Below are 9,562 nucleotides of genomic sequence, written 5' to 3' on the forward strand. Positions count from 1 at the left end.
GGTGAATATTTTGTATCATAGTACATTTTTACAAATCACCTCAAATAGCCCACCTTATTTTAAGGGACAGGCTAAAAAAGGTAAATTTAGCCCTTGAAATTAGGAGTTACAACCTTCCATTCGCCCATTTTCAAGAATAGGTTTTATTTAAGTGAATCCATTCGCCCATTTTCAAGAATAGGTTTTATTTAACTGAATCCTATGGGCCAAATACCATATTTATAAAAGAGGTATGGTAAATTAATAAAAATATAAATAAATGAGAGGTATGGTAAATAAATAAAACGTTTTTTATATTTACTCCATAAGTCACCTGGTGTAAACAAATAAAAATATAAGTAAAGTGGAGGTACGATAAATAAATAAAACGTCTTTTTATACTTACTCAAAAGGTATGGTAAATAAATAAAAATATAAATAAACTAGACGTATGGTAAATAAATAAAACCTCTTTTTATATTTAGTCCATAACCCTCGTTCTATTTATGAAGGCTCAAGAAAGAGGTTTTATTTAAGTGAATCCTATGGGCCAAAGACCATATTTGTAACAGAGGTATGGTAAATTAATAAAAATATAAATAAACTAGAGGTATGGTATACAAATAAAACATTTTTTTATATTTACTCCATAATTCACCTTATGTTTACGAACACTCATGAAATGGGTTATATTTAGGTGAAACCTGTGGGAAAAATACTATGGGACAAATACCATGGACTAGATTGCTATTAATGCCATGCAAAAAACCATTATTAACCTACCATGCAAAAAACCATTATTAACCCTAGTGTTAGAATTAATAAAAATAAAAATGGCACATGGTATTGACCCATGGTATTCACCTGGAATGTGGCCTATTTAAATGGGGCAATTAAACCATCATAGATCCATTTTTACTCTTCTCTAAGAGTTCACAATGCTAAGATTCACTATGACTTTACAAAGTTTTATTATTTAGTGAAAGACTCGCCAAGATCTTACAAGATTTTATAATTGAGTAAAATATTCGCCATGCCTGGTGAGAGATTCGCCAGAAAATTATATATACATATTATATTATTGATAAAATCGCCTTCCATTTTTCCTATATACCATGGAGATTCGCCCATTTATTATATTTATAAATTTAGGGGGGGTTCTTAAAATTTTCCCTGGTTTGGACCTTTAGCAATTGTTGAAGTGAAGGGAAACAACACTTTTGTGCTACAAAATCTTGAGGGGCTATACTCCACTTATCCGGTAAATGGAAGATTTCTCAAACATTACATTCAGTACTGAGAAGTTGAAGTAGATTTCATTACTACCATTGTATAAACTTCGGTTTCTTTTACTTTTTAAACTGTCAGTATGATTTTTTACAGCAAAAGACTCCATAGCCCGAGGAGAAGGCACATGGAGCTGCACATTCTCTGCATTCCACAGGAGAAAGCAGTCCCCAGATGAAGCCAACGTTGTAGTATTTTTTGGTTTTGTTAAGTTAGAATAAATTAGTCCAAAAAATGAAAATATTTTTGTAAAAATGTTAAGCTAGGATATGGATAAAAAGAATACTGAATAAAAATGTTAGGAAATATTTTGATAAATATGTCCATATCAAAGAAAATGCTAGAATAGATGCCCTAAAAAATGAAGGCAAAAATAAAATGTTAGGCTAGAGAGAAAAGAAAAAATCAATAAACTTTGAAAGTGTGCAAGTCCAAGTGCCACTACTTTTTACTTTATTATGAAAAATAATGGTTGTGTGCATCTTGTCATAAATGCCACAACCCATTACAGTCAAATAGTTTAATATTGACTAGTTCATGCTTTAAATTTCATGTTTATAGTTAGAGAATAAAGATCTAGCCAAATTGTTTAATCTTGGCAGATCAGTAGTTAGGTAGAGAATAATAGGGAGCTCATTAGTTTAATCTAAGCCCTTGGATGTTATAAGGTTAGAATTAGACAGTTTTCTTTTCAAAAGAAAAATGAAAGAAAAGGGTCTACTAGTTTACATGCACCCAATTAAGTGAAGAAAAAAGGTTAGGGTAAGTAAAGGGTAGGCAGAAGAAAGGTTGCATAAGTACAGATTTTATTGAGGCATAAGCACATTTATCATGCTTGATCATGTGTTGCAGTGTGCAAGAGCAGTTATGAAGGTGAAAAGATGTTCACAAGTTGATTTGGTTAACTTCCCCTCATTTCATTTCACCCCCCACTACATACTTACTAATTTCCTCATTATCCCATCATTTCCTAAGAAAATACCCTTTTCCCTTCATTTTCACCTTTGCCCCTTGGTTTCACACATTTTCCTAGCAATTTACCCTCCAAACTCATTCTCCTACCCAAAAACCCCTTTTCCCTAGTGTGAAACCCTTTCCCCTTGAAAAAATCACCTTCCCCTTGTAATTTTCCAATTTTTCCTAGAAAACCCATAATACCCCTTATCCTAACTTCATTTCCCCCCTCCGCTTTATAAAGTTAACTCCGCTATATTCATGTTTTCCCGACAAAAACCCTTTTTACACATAAAACCCCTTTAACCTAAGTTTTATGTTAACCCTGCATTACTTAACAAAACTGCGCAAATCACCATTTTCCCGACAAAACCCGTTTAACCCAACCTCGTGGTGTGGTTAAACAAACCCCGCATTTAACCCTAGGTATGGTTAATAAACCTTCCCCGATACTTTTTTAACCTATATCCCTAGTGTATTTATTCCATGGTCCCACTTTATTAAACCCATTGCAATATGCTTAAACCCCGCTTATATCGTAAAATAATTACAAATCCTTTGTAATTAACCCCTAGGCCCCACTAATCTCCGTCGACTGTCCTCTGTGCAATTCCACCATGTGATAGCCATCAAATAATCCACTCCTAGATCCAATGACCCACAGTAATGTCGTGCGCTCCCAATCTCCGACCTTTACCCGCCTAAGAGCACGCGAGATTCGTGGTTTTGCTCGGGCCCCTTGCGGTTACGTGGTAGCTCTACATTAACTCACGTGCTTGTTTTAGGCAAATTTAGTGTTCTTCAAACGCCTAACCCTCTAGACTTAGTAGCTAGTCTAGAAACAACAAACAAAGTAATTCATCGCTTTTCCTATAGTTAACAGATAAGAGAAAGAAGAACAAAGGTACCAACCTATAACCTTCGCTCAATCCCTCTTTCCTTTGACCGATTTCGCCACTCCTTTCCGTACTTAACTCACTTGGAAAGTACTTGCACACAAGCCAAGACAGAAACCCATAAAAGCACACAATAATGACGATCTGTTAACTAAACATATCATTGAATCAAGAATATGATATACATCATATAAACACATGAATGGAAAAAGCTTAGAACTTTTTATTGATAGAATGAAATATTACAACCCATGTAGATGCATGCTTGATTCAGTGTCATCCCTCCAGCTTCAAACCCTTCTCTCCTCATGAAGTAACAATTTGACATCATCACAATACTCTTGCAAATCTCCCTCAAACAACATTTCCTTAGCTCAAGAAGTTCCAACCTCCCTAAGCCTTTGAATGCTTGGTTAATTTATAGCTGAATGGAGGAGGTTAATCCATTAATGGCCCTCATGAATGCTTTGCCAAAATTGGGAAGTGGTTCCATGGAGGAAGGGATAATGGATTAACGTTCATTCATCTCCTTCCTCATCCAAAAGCGAGCTCAATCCATCTAGAAACTTCCAGAAGCATCCATTGGATGAGGAATCCAATGGATTCATTTCAAAAATTTGATGAATCTCGCTCATCGCAGGTGAAACAAAGACTAGGTATGATGCATAGCACCCAGACGCTGTAGTTCTCGCAATGCATTGCAACCAGATAGAAGGCTCCCTGTGTTGATCTCCTTAGGGACACTTTTGGGATGAATGGTGTCATGGAAACTCTTCGGAAGCAAGCATGAAGTAGGTTAACTTCATTGGGGAATGAAAACAACTGAATTAGGGGTTGATGGACCCTAATAATATGGATCTAGAAGTTGGGGTTTATGTGCCCAAATTTTCCTGTAACAGTGCCCTCAAGAAAATACCACCCCATGGCCAAAAGCGGTGTGATGAACCTCTGAAACCGCTCCCCGCATACAATGAAACCATCCACTGTTCACTTAATGCTTTCACGCCAAATTTTAAAAGTTTCCCGTTTAAACTCCGAAACCCTCACTTTTGCTCTTTTCGCCCGTTTACACAATAAAACCCGTATAACCCTTCCTACACCACCCTGAGCCTCTACAACCTATTTTGACCTCCGATTACCGTTCAAACACTGCTAGGACTCTATCCACAGACTTTCCTGTTCCCTGAATCCATTTATCACCTCCCTGTCAGCCTGTGTTTTTCTTAACAATTGTTGTATTTTGCAAGTAATTAGCATAATACCAGAAGTTTGGATAAATGGTTTGACACTAGTTAAAAAATTGTTTACTCCAATATTCACAAGGAAATCCATTCAAAAGCCTTTATTCAGAAGAAAAAGACAATTATCATAGAGCAGAAGACCATTTACACAGTAAATGTTAAAACAAAGGAAACAGATCAAAGTGTATCAGATGAAAGGTCATAAGTAAATATGACATCCAGCGTGAAGACCAAATAGCCAAGCAGCTTAAATGGGCAAAAGATCAAAGACCAAAGCTAGCAGAACCTAAATAACAGGGACAGCAAGAAGCAGTTCAATGGCTGTCTCTATCTTCTTGCATGAAGATATTTCCTTTTCCTTCAATAAATCTATTTTTGTAAAAACAGTTTAGGATATTTTCTTAGTTCTACTGTTGTATAAATAACTCTCCTTACGAGTTATTATAGGTTCACCATTGGACCAGGTTGACCATTGAAAGAGAGTTGCACTCTTGAAGAAACGTTGCATCCTTGATGAAGCATTTCTAAACACTTGATGTACTTGACTTTTCTAGACCCTTAATACAAAGCAAAGGATTCTGAATTCAGTTTTACATAGTTTGTGTTTCCTGTAAGTTTTTCCAGTAACACTCATTATGTTTTTCTTCATATTCTTATGTCTTACAGAGATACCTAGGTAGGAATAATTATGTTTCAATCTATTCCTATAAGCTTATGAAGTGATAATCTATAAAGAGAATGGATTAATGAACTGTTTGTTTAATTAATTCTCTCTGAATCAATAAATCATCAGCATCTTGTTGTAAGCATAAGCATATTCTCTTGAACATTCTAAACATCGGTCAAAGGTTTTCATACTTATGATTATTTAATTTTCTATCTGAAATTTGTGATAATCATATTATTTTTTGTTTCTGCTCACCACTATTCAAGCTTTATCACTGTGTGAAATTTTATAGCAGCCCTCTGCTTTGGTATTAATATTATTCAAAAGGTTAGGCATTACAGTGTTACATCTGTTTCATTCATTGGTCTTCAAAATTAAAACAAAAACCCCAAAACAATTATCTTAGATGCTCTGGCTTGATAGGTTACCATTACTAACTCAGAGGTACAACACCAATGACAACACATAACCAATAAATCACATGCATATACCATGCATGCCAAAACTAACAAGGAAATCATACATGCAACTCGATAGCTGCAAAGAAATCCAACTATAGCCGTTGATTCACATGTTCCCTTGCACTTTCCTGCTTTCCATTGCCTTCTTTCTCCAAATCCAAGTGAATACTAGAATGCTCCAAGAATGGTCTAAGTATGCAAGAGCATCAGAGAGTGGAAGAGAGCTCCAAGTAAAATTGACAAAAGTCTGTGAATTGATCCTCAGAAGCCTTTTTATCATTGAGGCCTCTATTTTATTCACTTTCCAGATTTTTTCCTTCAATTTCCCTCTCATGCAAATATGTGTCTCTTTACCTTCATCTTCTCCTATTTTCCTTTATTTTCATAAATAAATGTCAATTAATGCCTCTTTGCCTTTGCTAGTTTCCTTAGCCATAAATAACCAAAAATGACACCCACTAGGATGTTTTGTCCACCATCTATCTTGGAATACATGTCCCATGACCTTGGTCTTATATTTTTTTACATGGAAAATCAACCAAGGGTTGTTACATTTCAGGACATCTTTCTTAGATATTGCGATGAGCACGAGTCATATGAAAAACATTTCTTAGAATTGTATACTATGCAGAGGGAGAGCAGTGAATCAATCACTAAATTTAATACTAGGTTTTAGAAGTTCTATTTCAGCATGCCAAAAGAAATTCGACCTCCTGATGCTTTTTCCATGGTACACTATTCAACAACTCATCCTACCAACTTAACTTTTTATCTCAAGGAGAGGAAGCCTTTCACTCTGGAGCAGATGTTTCTTTATGCACAGGAGATTGAAGATAATATATGGGCCTATGGAAAAATTTCTTATCAGATTAAAAGAAAATGTATTGCAAGGGACATCAAAGACAATAGTGGGAATGATTTTGAAGAAGATGCAGATTTATTTATAAGGAGGGGCCTTCAAAAAGTGACAAAGGACTCCCATATTATTGAAAAACAATAAATCAACCATTATGAGAATTTAAATCAACAACTTTTTGCAAAAAATGTGCAGCACTTTGAGAATCTCGAAGACCATTACAATGTTCATGACTCTAGTAATTTTGTGAGCAAAGGAGGTATTTATATGCAAACTGATTCATATAGGTATTTCTTTGTTGATTTTATAGAGCCACCAATATATGACTCATATGGTTGTGATGAAGAATCTAGTGAAAATTCTCAAGCGATCTTGCGTGCGGGCAAAGAACTTTGTCAAGAATTGACATTACATGAACAACACCAACATTATGGGAAACAAACTTTGGATTGCTCCTTTCAGCCTGAATGGTTGTTAAGAGAAATTAGAAATCAAATTTCTAATATTCAAACCTCAAGAGTGGAGTTTGTGCAAAGGGAAACGTAAATAAAAATCTTCCTTGAAGAGCTAATGGTAGATATGATGGAGTCTTATTTTTTTGAGTCTTTAAAAGATGCAAATTTTGGCATACCAGTAGTTTGCAATTATAGATATGCTCATCTGGAAAAGTTTTTATGGCCCATGTCAAGTTTATTGGGTTTCATTGGTCAACTACACAAAATAAATAGTTTCTCTCATAATGTTACTCACATGGTTGCTTTGGAAATATGCATATACCTTAGCAAATGGGCGATGTAAATAAATAAGCTCAACATTTGAGCATTTAATTTTTCATTTTGTAAGTTTAAACAATTTTAATTATGGTTTTACAGTTTTCAATAAAGGGTAATGATCTAGAGAATATATATACTAGGAGATTTGACTCCATGCCCAACAAGGCTATTGGCTTATAGTTCTCAACGTTTTGCAAACAAAACGTTGTCCCCAGTTGGAGCCAATATGTTGTAACTAAATCTTGCCAACGAGGAAAACATTTCATTAGGCTTATGCTTTCACATGACAAATATTTTATGATTTTTGTTTATTTAAAAAAAAAATGTTTCAAATTTGGAGCAAATTCAACTTAGGTTGTTTTTATTAAAAAAAATATTGGGCCTTAAACCCAACCTCAAGTTAATTTTTCGAATTCCCTCAGCTATATGAAAATAAACAAACAACATGCTTCGCCTATCCTCTATACCTCAGCTTGATTACAAAGGCACTCAATAATTGTCAAATAATGCTTTTATTTTGCGCACTCAATGTCGTAATCCACCAATTTAAATTTTAATTCAAGTGAGATTGTGCTATAATATTTATGTTCTCAACAGTGTGATTTCCGTGCCCAAAATCCTTAAGGATGGTGTTGTTTAATATGAGTATTGAATAGAAGTTGGCATCCATTCAAAATAGCTCTTTGAAAGAAACATCGAGCTCGAAGTTTGTGATAGCCCTAATTAGACCTGTCTTTATCGACAATCTTTTATAAACTTGTTCATGGGCATAAGCTTGATTTACATGATATCTAATGCTTTGTTCTTCAAATTACATCAACTTTGAAGAAATTGGGGCCACAATCCCTCATAAAATTCTTGGATTCAATAAATAATGGTAGGGAAGACTGTAATATATTTTTGGTATGAATGGTTGACCATGGGGACTCTAAAATTGATTATTTTAATTTTTATATGTAGCTCCTTTGAAGACTCAAAACCAATTTTTGAAAAAAGATAGAGCACCAAGATCATTCATTCCAAGGGCACCACCATGAAAAACGTTCATTACCAATTGGTTGTAAGGCGCTTGAGGGGATGCCTAGACTACCAATTGGAGCACATGCACTTCATGGTAGAGCCATCAACCAGGGAAGCAACAACTTCTATACGCTCCAAGCCTTATATTTTGTGTATATCACTATTGAGGGAACTAAGCAACGTTTCACTCTTCATGAGTAGATATTTCAATTGAATCCAAATGAGCATCCTTAGTAATTATATGGGTAATAGAAAACAACTTATGAGACAGCAGTTCAAATTTTGAAGTTTGTGTGGAACAATGTGAAAAACTCTTTATAAATCCCCTTTCTTCAGTACCCTAGCACTAATAATGGATTGGTATTTGCGCAATTGTTATGGTTACCTCAAGAAGTTGCCTTAGCCAAGTGAACATTACAGGCACGAGCTACTCTTGCTTGAGGCCCTTCATGAAGGTTTGAATGAGGAGATGGAGGGATCTTCGAATTTGTATCATGAGGGAGAATGTTGGTTATTATGGAGGCTCTTATAAAGTAACCAAGAAAATGGCTGAAAAATATGGTGATTTGAGGGCGCTCATTACACCCATAGCTGAAAATTATTTCACAGGGATGAGTGTGGGAGCTGCCATGACAGGGTTAAGGCCTGTTATTGGAGGAATGAATATGGAATTTCTATTATTGGCATTCAATCGGATATCAAATAATTGTGGCATGCTTCTTTACACTTCAGGTGGATAGTTTACTATTCCTGTTGTTATTTGAGACCCTGGTGGGGTGGGGGGACAATTAGTTGCAGAGCATTCACAACGGCTACAATCTTATTTTCAGTTTGTTCCTGGATTGCAGATGGTTGCTCGCTCCACTCCATACAATGAAAAAGGGCAGATGAAAGCAACAGTTACAAGTGAGAGAGAATTTTAAATGTTTTTTATTTTATGTGTAAAAAAAATGCTTTTATAATTATTCCAAGAATTAGTTTTCAAAACTGATTGAGACAGTTGATCTAGGAAAAATATAAAAATCAGATATGAACAGTCTGAAAGGGTTATAACATCAGAGAATTTTGGGCAAAAATGTAATATTGAATTTCCTTGGAGAATAATGAAAGAAGACTAAAGTGATTCCAACTATTTGATGCATTATAATATGCATTATTTATTTCTTATGTGTTCTTTACATGGTTTCTCTTCTTCATGTGAGTTTGATGTATGATTTGAAATTGGAGTTGAGCTTCTCTTTCCTAAAAAATGATTGTTCTCTTAACGCTTTGCAAGGAAATATGGGTCTTATGACAAAACAGGTTTTCAAATGTCTCTTCAAGGACTATGAGTTAGTTTTTCTTGTAAAATTAAAACATAAGCAACATATCATCATTTAACTCATACAAACATTCATGAAGAGCAATAACAAATACTTTTGTGATGAA

The sequence above is a fragment of the Pinus tabuliformis genome, chromosome 1_2, assembly GCF_031772625.1.
Source record: "Pinus tabuliformis cultivar Carrire ecotype Pingquan chromosome 1_2, CPIR1, whole genome shotgun sequence".
NCBI classification, from domain to species: Eukaryota; Viridiplantae; Streptophyta; class Pinopsida; order Pinales; family Pinaceae; genus Pinus; species Pinus tabuliformis.